General features: G+C 46.1%; 1 long non-coding RNA gene across 1 annotated transcript; it reads left to right on the plus strand.

The window, feature by feature from the left end:
• Nucleotides 1–5,301: 5,301 nt before the first annotated feature.
• Nucleotides 5,302–6,524, plus strand: LOC138504697 (uncharacterized). The gene is made up of 3 exons (XR_011279908.1): nt 5,302–5,356; nt 5,738–5,846; nt 6,356–6,524. It is a non-coding gene; the product is annotated as an uncharacterized lncRNA (long non-coding RNA).
• The last annotated feature ends 4,238 nt before the right edge of the window (nt 6,525–10,762 follow it).

The raw sequence follows: 10,762 nt of genomic DNA on the forward strand, positions 1-10,762 counted from the left end.
TTTCTTCGAGTACTTGCAGGCTACACATGACGTGCACGGGTAATGGCCAACTACTGGGTTCAAATTGGTGTCTCTGATAAATTTACACTTAGCAGGAAGTCGACTTGCGCAAGTTAGTTTTTTTCTCAAATTATTGCCTTTCTTAAAGGCAAACAATGGCTTTTGGGACTTCATTCCTATTGAATTCAAAATTCTCCAGTTTTTTAAAATAATTCCTTTAATCGCATTGCTATGCTGGCAAAATATCGAGACACAAACCAGTTGGTCTTGGTCAGAAGTCCTAGTCTGAGGACTGAGAAGCGCTTCACGATTCATATATCGTACTCGCTTTCTGGAATGTTTAACTAGTTTTTTAGGATAACCTCGTTCAATAAACCTAGTCTCCATGACATCTGCATGTTTAGTGAAGTTCATGATGTTGGAACAATTCCGCCGTAGCCGTAAGAACATCCCATATGGAAGGTTCTGTAGCAGGCTTTTGGGATGTTGACTGGAAAATTGCAGTGTGTTATTTCTTTCAGTTGGTTTCCTAAATAGCTCCAACTGTAGGAGACCTGATTCATTGTATATAGAGAGGTCCAAAAATGAAATTCTCATGATGGAAAATTCAAAAGTGAAATGTAAGTCGTGGTCCACCTGATTTAACCAGTCCACAGAACGACAAAGTATTTCCGCATTGCCTCCCTTGAATAGTAAGATCAGTAATCAGTAAGATATCATCTATATATCTTCGATATAATTTGATCTGTTTAACAAATGGATTGCTGTCATGTAAAATTTAAAGAAGCTGTTGGCAAGGACTAGTTCTGCCGCTTGACACAGAAACTGAGTTGGAACACTGTGTGGTAAGGGGTGTCTGTCCAACATAACTTGTAGGCTGTTGTTACGCTCACCTGTTATCCACGGGGACGCCACCCAGCCCTGGTTGGATGATTTGCACTCTCAAACCCTCTCCCAGTCCCTTGGTAAGGCCTCTGGTTAAAGATGGGTCTGCAATATAGGAGCGCTGGTTTCAATACCAGATTGTCTTTATATTTTCCTACCTCCCTTGGCCCCAACTCCTCCCTCCCCCTTGGGCCCTCCCCTCACCTTAATATTGTAAAAGGTGGATTCTCCATCCTGCTCCTCATGGCAGGGGTGCGTAGATGTGGGGGGCGAGCAGCAACCAAGTTACTTCACTGGTGCAAGCCCCCCTGTGGGAATCCAGGCCTGCTCCGACTCCGTAGGTTTGCTGCTTTACATCTTTTATATTGCTAACCTGTGTCTTTTCTCTCCTTGCAGATTGCGATGCTCCTCGCCGAGCATCGTGATGTTCCAGCAATGATACTGACCAGAAGATGACTACCCAGGTAAGAAATGTGTGGCTTTCTTAATTCGGGAGGAAACGTGACTAAACGCTTACTAATGCTGTCTTTCTTTCTCCTCTTTCCAGGTTATGGTATTCCAGGATGTATGCGGTGGCGGATGATGGAGTTCGTACCTTCAGTTGAGTGGAACTGAAGTCGGCGATGGATTGAAGACAGGATACTGTTTCAGGCAAGTTTCGTAGTGTTCCTTCGCTCTCTGCAGGTGCTTGGTTTCAGGTAAGCTGGCATCAAAGAACTGGACATGGTGAGCATTACGCTGCCCACAGCAGAATAACACAAAGCATATTCTGCTGTTTGGGTGCGGTTTAAATAGTCTCAGGTAAAGTAGTCCAGGTCAAATATTCTCAGGCCTGCCACACCCAAAGTAGTCCAGGTAAAGTAGTCCCAGGCCTGTCACACCCAAAAGACTAGACCGCATAGCTCAGTTCCTTGTAACTGAGCTATGTGTGTGCCTCCAAGTTGGCTAAACCCCCCCATGTTAAATAATCCCAAGTAAATAGTCCCATTCTAATGTTGGTCTTCATGATGGCTATGAGCCTGGTGCCAAAGGCGCCAAGAGTGACTCCAAGAGAGTCTTGGATGAGGTTTTAAGCCCTTTGACCTGGCCCTAACTGGAAGGCTGACTTGCCAGTGAGGGCCAGGGGCAAGGGTCATGACAGCTCTTCACTGCTTTATCCTGTGGGATGTTGGTATAAAGCGCTTCTATATCAACATCCCACACGATAAAGCGGTGAACAGCCTACAAGTTATGTTGGACAGACGCCCCTTACGACACAGAACTAGTCCTTGCCAACAGCTTCTTTAAATTTAAAGAAACCTTTTTCTTGCAAAGCAAGGGAACTGCGATGGGCTGCACTTTTCCCCCTAATCTGGCCATTATTTTCATGGCCCTGTTCGAAGACAACAAAGTGTTACATGACAGCAATCCAATTGTTAAACAGATCAAGTTATATCGAAAATATATAGATGATATGTTACTGATCTGGGATGGCAATGCGGACACACTTTGTCGGTTTGTGGACTGGTTAAATCAGGTGGATCACGACTTACATTTCACTTTTGAATTTTCCATCACGAGAATTTCATTTTTGGACCTCTCTATTTACAATGAATCAGGTGTCCTACAGTTGGAGCTATTTAGGAAACCAACTGAAAGAAATAACACACTGCAATTTTCCAGTCAACATCCCAAAAGCCTGCTACGGAACCTTCCATATGGGATGTTCTTACGGCTACGGCGGAATGTTCCAAATTCATGAACTTCAATAAACATGCAGATGTCATGGAGACTAGGCTTAGTGAAAAAGGTTATCCTAAAAAACTAGTTAAACATCCCAGAAAGCGAGTATGATATATGAATCATGAAGCGCTTCTAAGTGCTCAGACTAGGACTTCTGACCAAGACCAACTGGTTTGTGTCTCGACCTTTTGCCAGCATAGCAATGCGATTAAAGGAATTATTTTTAAAAACTGGAGAATTTTGAATTCAACAGGAATGAAGTTCCAAAAGCCATTGTTTGCCTTTAAGAAAGGCAAAAATTTGAGACAAAAACTAACTTGCGCAAGTCGACTTCCTCCTAAGTGTAAATTTATCAGAGACACCAATTTGAACCCAGTAGTAGGCCATTACCTGTGCATGTCATGTGTAGCTTGCAAGTACTTGAAGAAAATGACTACCTTCCTGTGTGAAGCAAAGACTTGGGACTTACGCACCTTCACTACCTGTAAAAGCAAAAATGAGGTGTATGCGGTCCAATGACCTTGCAAAATATTCTATATAGGTAAAACCTCAAGAGAGGTTCATGTTCGCATCAATGAACATTGTTCAAAAATCAGAACTCGTAATTTGAATGCACCTATGGTTCTCCACTTCGTGGAGAAAGGCCATGGTGTGGAAGACCTATCATGGTTCTGCCTGGAGAAGATTGTCACCAGTGGGTCTGTTCAAACCGGCAACAAGCTGACATATAAGGAACAACTGTGGATTTTTAATCTTAAAACACTAGATAAGGGGCTCAACACATTGGAATCCTGGGAGTTCAATTCATGGTAATCCATATCTCCCTGATTGGCTGCTTTAGTACTCCTTCAACCACATATGACACCGTTATTGTTTCTGATTAATTATATGCTTCTATACAACTTGTAATATCTATGTGAAATTGTCATGATACATACCCCCGGGCATCCAGACCACGTCCATCAGCCCCGGGAGCAGGCATCATGTTGCCTTGAAAAAAACCAGCAGCCCCTGCTAGGGGCAGTCTGGGTTCAGTCCTGGTGCTAATGGCGCCAGGCTCATATGGCACATCAGTCCTGGTGCCATAGGCGCCAGGCTCATAAGTGCACACTTACCTGATGCAGACCATGCTGCAAGAAGATCCAAGCCCATGTCAGGCCTGGAAGGGACTACTTTACCTTAGGGACTATTTTGTTACTCTGGTGTGGTCGGGGAGGAATACCTACCTGGGACTACTTTGGAGGCTATTTAAACCACGCCCGAAGAGCAGCACACGCTTTGCGTTATTCTGCATCCAGCAGCGTAACGTTCACCGTGCCAGCAGCAGCATCCAGCCTTCTGCCACGCCCGCCTCGAACCTGGAGCACCTAGAAAGAAGGAAAGAAGCAAAGGTTAGAACAAGAGTATTACCTGATTTCTTACCTGATCCCGGATTCATCGCATCTTCAAACCTGAGGAAAGACTTTGTTTTAAACGCGTCGCATCGCCAGCAGCAGCGCCGCGCCATACTCACCGTTCTACGGAGCATCTCTTCGATCCGGCGCTGTCTCCATCTTTACATCGCCGACTTCCGGCACCTAAGGGGGACAAGAAACAACAAGGTGAGCAGAGAGAACAGACAGAGACAATCTCTTTAGCAGCCATATGCTTACCTGATTTTACCGCCAGAGGTATTATTCATCACCACGCCGCATCTTCTTATGCCGCACCTTTGAGAAAAGGAGAAAGCAACAAGTTTAACCCTTGGCATTATTTACCGGACAGTGTTGGGTAACACAGACTTTTACCGGAGCGCTTTTCAGCTGTCAATCTTCTTATTGGGTCAAAGCTGCAAGATAAAAGAGGAATTGGACAGGAGTGAATTCCAGACATTTTGAACTCTTAAGAACTATATACTTACGGCTCTTCACCAGGACCTTTTGGAGTCAGGATTCGTCTACAACTCTTCCAATATCTTCAGGCCAGTGAACTAACTGGTCTTCAACGCGCCCCTGCGTACTTCGCAGGATGGAGGGCTCATCCTTCAAGAATATAAGGAGAATATTTCTACGGGTCAAGCAGACAAGAATTGGAGGGCAGATCCAGTCAGTCATCGCTGCACTGCGCATCACGTGGGTGGAAGCCGCAGCAGTCCGGGTCCGACCGACGCCCCTGTGGGAGCCAGGTGAGCGTAACAGTAATCTAGTCAGCGATATGTGCTTTGCTTAACAAAAGGACTTTGGCCAACACTTGAGTTATAGCAGGTCAAATTACCCCCTTAATTATGCACCATGCATTTATTGTGCATTCTTTTTCTTGTAGCACACATTCATGTGCTTGATTTCCTGCCCAATTGTGCATAGCATGGGGTTCCCACATACAGTATTAAGAGCAACATCTCGAGGTGTTTACTTTTTCCAATTAGCCTTCTACATTCATGCGCTTCTGCCTCGAGCTCCTATGTTTATCTAGGATGTTACTTGGGCTATGGGAATACTAATAAATATTTTGCAGTACTTACACACAGATGAGCCTTTTAAGCCGTAGTATGACGATCATCCGTGTGTTTCATCAGTATATACATGGCAACGCCCCCAGACGGAGGCTCGATAGGTGTCATTGAGGGAGGCTACGCCCCCACACTGGCACGTATTTTCCTATGTGCATGTGCAGTCAAGGGAACACCCGGAAGGACGTTCATTCGCCTCCTACGGTAGACGACAGTGGACGGCGCCGGTCACAGCAGCAACGGCAACCAGTGTTGTGAATAGTAAGTGATTTATCCGATGTTAAATTGGGCTTTCCCATGCGCAGCATTAATGATGGATTTCTTGTATATATTCTTTTTGTGGAATGAGTTTCGTGGCTGTTCCTCGTCATATACGAGATTTGGCTTTCTTATTTCTTAAGCAGATCAGCAAGCTGCAGCCACATTATTAGCTTGTTATAACGATCGACAACTTGCATGAAATTGCTAGGGGTCACCATTTAATAACTTGGTATATGCGCTGTACATTTTTAACAAATTTCTATCATTAAGACAATAATATGGTTATAGTTACTTCGCAATTGTTATTTGGACTAATTGCAGTCATCATGATGCCTTGGAATTACCCCGTAATCGCTTACATACTGCTTTGCTCCCATACAGACACTTTGAATTTCGAAAATCTTGGGCTGGATGTATACAACTACTAACCTTTCCTGGCATGCCTGTAGTACCCTTTGCAATATTCCAACAATTCTGTCTTCTGGTTGAGGTGAGTTGTTATGGCAGCACACTTATGAGCCTCCTTTTCCATCCAACCATCTTTATCAGGAATGTTCATATTAATAGTCCTGGGTATAATAAGTATTACAAATGTTTTTTTCAGATTCAGAATTAATTTCAAGTGACGCCTACGATCATGTGTGTTGAGAGCACATGACCTACTTGGTCAGGGTAGTGCAGTGTAATTCCTTCCTTTTTCTCGACACCACCCAATCTTGAGGGAGTAATTGTAGGTGCTGGTGGTGATGGTTTGGCTTCACCTTGGACACAATTTTTTCTTGTCTTTTGGGCCTCACAAACCCTACCCCTCTTTTTCACTCTGGAACACTAGGAACACTCCGTGATTTATCTCTAGGAGTTTTTTCTATTTAATTCACCTTTAACATTTTGCTTACTTTGTTGTAAATAATTGTATGTTGCAAGGATGGGCTAGTTAGTTTTGGCAAGTGGTATCAAAGGACAGTGCAATCATTTGGTGTACTTCTCTATTTCTTTCAGTTTATGTATTGCATCAATTATTTTTCCTGATGAAGACGTTGTTCCAATTGCTCTTAAACGTCGAAACCGGTTGAGAAGAACATTCGGGGATGTGATCAGTTATATTTTGTCGATTGGATCCACCCTGGTAAATAGATCACATTTTTATAATTATTGTGATCATACACATTTCATGTGGATGAAATAGCAAGACTATGTAGGGATAACTAGTGAATCTGACTATATAAATATTGAACCAATTCTATGTTTCATTTTGTATTGATTTGTGGATGAATGATTGTCATTTATGTGAGTTGTAAATAAGTGAATGATTTTCGGTGAATGATGGTATTGTTCAGCCTCTTAGGGCCTGGTATATTATGCTCTCCTGCAACACTCATGTAATTTAATGTGTGGGATCATTTATGATTAATTATTTGTGAAAAATAATGTATCTTAGTAAATAAATGTTGATACTTTGAAAAATAAAAACGTACTCTAGATAATTCTTCAGTATACATTGATCCACAATGACCTTCAGGAAGACAGCCCCGCCAGAGGGTAAGGATGATTGTCACTGCTGGCTAGAGTAAGCATGGAGCTTAATACCTAAGAACATAGTATCCCTGGAACAGACAAAGCAGCATGATGAGTTTGAAAATCCTGAGACATGGGTATGATATGATAAGTCATTTATAACACGCCTGTTACAAGTGTTTCTAAGTGCGGAAAGAAAATGAAGGTTAAGACAAAGGGGACCAAAACAAAGATCTTACTAGGCCTTCTGTTATTCAGATTGTGCAAGTGCAAGGGAGAGGAGAAGTGCAGGGGGAGGGAAAGGGAGAGTGCAATAAGCAAAGCTCAAGTAAGTGCCGCCAGAGTGGCCAGTTCTAAGTAAGTGCAAGGGCACAGGGGACTGCAGGGTTGCAGATACAGTCCCTAGTGAGCAGTAGGCCAAGAGGCAGTGTAAGGTGCTGCTGGTCGTGAAGGAGCCTGGTCCCCATAAGGTTCAGAGTGAGGCCAGTTAACCAGTTTAGTGTAGCAGACAAGATCATCAGCAGGGGAGGGAGAGGGAGAGAAAGCAGGAGCGAAGAGGAAGGTCTTGAGTTGCTTCCGGAATATCAGGTGGCACTGCTCAAGTTTGAGAGAGGCAGGGAGGCTGTTCCAGGGGGTGGCACCAGCTGAGGAGAGAGATCTACCCCCCACTCTCTGCCTGGGAAGCGTATGACCCTCAGAGAGCTGGAGGTGGATGAGCGGAGGGCTTGAGAAGGAAAGTGCTTACGAAGAGAGAGTTGGATGTATTGTGGTGCTTGGCCCCAGAAAGCCCTGTGGACAATGCAGAGGGTCTTGAACTTGATCCTTGCAGTCACCAGGAGCCAGTGGAGATATTTCAGGCTGGAGAGTTTCAATCCCTAGGCTTGAGGTAAAGGACAAGTCTCGTAGTCCTGTTCTGGATTAGTTGCTGAGTGCGAAGAGTAGAGGCTGGCAGATTTAGAAAAAGGCTGGTGCTGTAGTCCAGCCTAGAGAGAACCAGGGCTCTGGAGACAGTGAGCTTCTGGGGGAAAGTGAGAAAAGGAAGAATACCTCTGAGGAGGTGCATTTGGTAGTGGGACTTCTTAGAGACGTCTGTTATGTGAGCAGAGAAGGAGAGGGTGGAGTCGAAGATGACACCAAGGTTTTTAGCCTTGCAGGAAAGAGGGAAAGAGGGAGCAGGTGCCCCAATGAGAAGGATCTCAGTCTTACTGGCATTCAGGCAGAGATCATTAGAGGCACACCATTCCTGAATCGCGGATAGACAATCAGGAATGAGCGAGAGAGGAGAGGAGGCTGAGGGGAGCCTGGAGGGGAGCTGAGTGTCATCCGCATAACACTGAAAGTTAGGAGAGAAGGTAGAGATGAGATGAGTCAGAGGTGCCAAGTAAAGTTTGAATAGCCAGGGTGAGCGGTGAGAGCCCTGGGGAACACCACATGTGGAGAGGGAGGTGGTGGAGAGAAAGGACCCCAGTTGGACATGTGAGAGTCGATCAGAGAGGAAGGAGGTCAACCAGGCTAGTGCCTGTTCTGTGATGCCCAGGTTGTCACAGAGACAATTGATCAGGGTGGCATGGTTGACCGTGTCGAAAGCAGAGTAAAGATGAAGGAGGATGAGGACAGAAGAAAGGCTAGAGTTAAAATTTGAGAGCAGGTCTTCATGGGTGTTCAGGAGAGCAGTTTCCATTTTTCTGGCTGCTCTAAAGCCAGACTGATGGTCATGGTGACAACCAACAGATTCAGTATGGAGAGTAAGCTAGGAGATGGCCAGCTTTTCCAGGAGGTTGCCCAGGAAAGGAGTGATAGATAAAGGGGGGTATTTGTCCAGAAAGGAAGAATCGGCAGGAGGCTTCTTCAGGAGAGGGTGCACAAAGGGGTATTCAGGGGGATGGGTACGCTCCAGCGGCAAAAGAGTGATTGCAGAAATCAGACAAGTTCGGAGCAAAGGTGTCAATGTAGTCCTTGATGGGTCTGGAGGAGCAGGTGAGCCCCTGCTTGGATGATACTTTCATAGATCGGACTTGTCTTGAAACATCTTCAGGAGTGTACACAGGGAAAGAGAAGAACGGAGGAGAGGGAGAGATGGCTGGAGAGGGTCCGAGAGAGGTAGAGATGGAGGAAGAGGAGAGAGAGGACAGGATGACCTGAGCTTTCGTGGTGAAGTGAGAAGCCAGTGCCTTGCAGAGGGCCTCGGAAGGAACAGGAGAGGTGGAGACTGCAGCAGGATTGGCCAGTCTTTGCAGATTTTGAAGAGTTTGGCTGTGTTGTTACAGTCCACAGAGATGCAGGCTTGGATGTAGGCCCTCTTCTTGGACAGGACAGCAAGTCTGTATTGCCTTTGGAGCAGGTTATAGGCCAGTTTGTAGAGGATGTGCCTGATGCCCTCCACTTCCTCCCAGCCACCCGACACTTTTGTTTGAGGGTTGGCGAGGTCAGAGTCAGACCAAGATTTGCACTTGGAGGTGGGCTTCAAACAGATCTGCATGAGAGGGGACCGGATATCAAGAGTTTTAGTGATAGAGAGATGCAGGTTAGAGAGGGGTGTGTCAGAGTTTGAGTCAGCCACAGGCATAAGAGGAGGTGAGAAAGTAGTGGCAAAAGCCTCCACTGACACAAGCTTCATGGGCCGGATGGCTGAGAAGGTGGGTGTTAATGCTGGGGTCGGCTTCATCTGGGGGACAGAGAGGTTCAGGTGGGAAAAGAGAAGAGCGCGGTCAGTCCAAGAGATAAGAGTGGTGAGAGGGTTTGAGAGGAGGATGTCAGAGGAGATGAGAACATTCAGGTTGTGCCCGGAAGAGTGTGTCGGGCCAGAGGGTCGAATAGAAAGATAGAGAGAGTCGCAGAGATTGCAAAATAACCCAGAGGAGGGGTTAGAAGCATCCAAATGGATGTTGAGGTCTCCATGGAGAAGAAGTTGAGAGGTAGAGGCAAGGAGAGAGGAAGAGAGTTCAGCCTACTCAGAGAGGAAGAAGGCAACCTGATCAGGTGGCCTGTAAATGGTGGCCACAGTAAGAGAGAGGCCGGGAGAGATAGAGAGCCTGCAGACCAGGCATTCAAAGGAGGAGTAAGCCTGTGTAGGAATGACAGAAGCAGGGATCCACTTTGTAAAGATCAGGGCTACTCCACCTCCTGTGCGGTTGTTTCTGGGTTAGGAGAGGATCTTATAACCATCAAGGAGAAGAGTGTCAAAACTCGTGACAGAACTGGCTGTGAACCATGTCTCGGTGAGACCAAGGACATCCGGATCAAGTTCTTTGAGAAGTCAGCAGGATTTCGGAGGAGTGTTTGACAGCAGAGCGAGAGTTGAGAGTAGCGACGTGGAGCAGATTGCAACATTTGAAAGACTTCCGTGGTGGGGAACAGATAAGAGATGTGCCCTGCGGAGGTGGCAGAGGGTCCCGAGATTGGGCAGAGGAGGACGAAGGAGATGGCAGAGCAGACGGAGAGGAAGGAGAGGGTGCCAGAGAGGGGGCAGAGGAAGATGCTGGTAGAGTGGCCAGTGAAGATGAGGAGGGTGCCAGGATGGTGGCGGAAGAATGAGGTGGCGGAGGAGCCAGAGGGGTGCAGATAGGAGTAGCAGGAGAAGGAAGGAAGTTGATAAAATGTGGGAAATGCCTATCGAAAAAGAGGAGATTGGGCTGAGGGCCCTGGATCAAGAAGGTGCCATTCAGATAGACATTAATGATGGTCTTGGAGGAGTGGAAGGGAGCCAGGAGGACTTCCCACTGAGTGCCACCATTAATGGGGGAGAAGTAAAAAGGGGAGCGAACAGAGACCATATGGGGTCCATAGGCCTGGAGAGGGAACAACAAAGAGGATGCCAGTAATGGTCTGTCTGGAGGAAGCACTGGTGTAGGTATTGGCTATAGCGAGGCGTGGGTTGGAGACCAGGATGTC

Source organism: Ambystoma mexicanum, chromosome 11 (genome assembly GCF_040938575.1).
Source record: "Ambystoma mexicanum isolate Mex_15411 chromosome 11, UKY_AmexF1_1, whole genome shotgun sequence".
Lineage (NCBI taxonomy): Eukaryota > Metazoa > Chordata > Amphibia > Caudata > Ambystomatidae > Ambystoma > Ambystoma mexicanum.